This window comes from Gavialis gangeticus, unplaced genomic scaffold (genome assembly GCF_001723915.1).
Source record: "Gavialis gangeticus isolate Ggan-Ray unplaced genomic scaffold, GavGan_comp1, whole genome shotgun sequence".
NCBI classification, from domain to species: domain Eukaryota; kingdom Metazoa; phylum Chordata; order Crocodylia; family Gavialidae; genus Gavialis; species Gavialis gangeticus.
Genome location: NW_017728993.1, coordinates 68,976,838 through 68,977,291, shown reverse-complemented (window position 1 = coordinate 68,977,291; position 454 = coordinate 68,976,838). Strand labels below are relative to the sequence as shown.

Below are 454 nucleotides of genomic sequence, written 5' to 3'. Positions count from 1 at the left end.
TTTTTTTTTTTCCTTTTCTTGGGGGTGGGGGGGGAGAGGGGGGAAGGTCCTCTTAAAAGGCCTGTGTGAGCTGCATCAAGAGACTCGCACAAAGAGAAGTTTAATTCCTGTGCATTGCTTGTTGTCTTAAGTTTGTAACCTACCTCCCATATTTCCTTCACAACATCATTTGAGGAGAAACAAAAAAGTAGATATGCCAATATAAATTGATATACTCCTCCGCCCCCTTTGACCCCTTCTTTTTCTAGCATGCTGAAATTCCCTCCCCCTACACATCACTTCCTTCCTCCCCTGACTGCTCTCATCCTGTTCTCCATGTCCTCCTATTTGTTTATCAGCCCGATCTTCCTTTTTGATTCCTCCTTGACTCACGCTGTATTGGATGTTGCCAATTTCCAGAGATGATGTTAAAAGCAAGAGTGTGTGGGTGTCACTATGGAGAGAAAAGGAAAGG

General features: G+C 44.1%; 1 protein-coding gene across 2 annotated transcripts in view; it reads left to right on the top strand.

Annotated features, from left to right (window-relative positions):
- Window positions 1-184, top strand: part of FAM78B (family with sequence similarity 78 member B) — a 35,508-nt gene extending 35,324 nt beyond the window's left edge. For both annotated transcript variants that reach the window (XR_002094744.1, XR_002094743.1), the window contains one exon: window positions 39-184. The gene's annotated coding sequence lies outside the window, so the exon portion shown is untranslated. The remainder of the gene's footprint in view (window positions 1-38) is intronic.
- The last annotated feature ends 270 nt before the right edge of the window (window positions 185-454 follow it).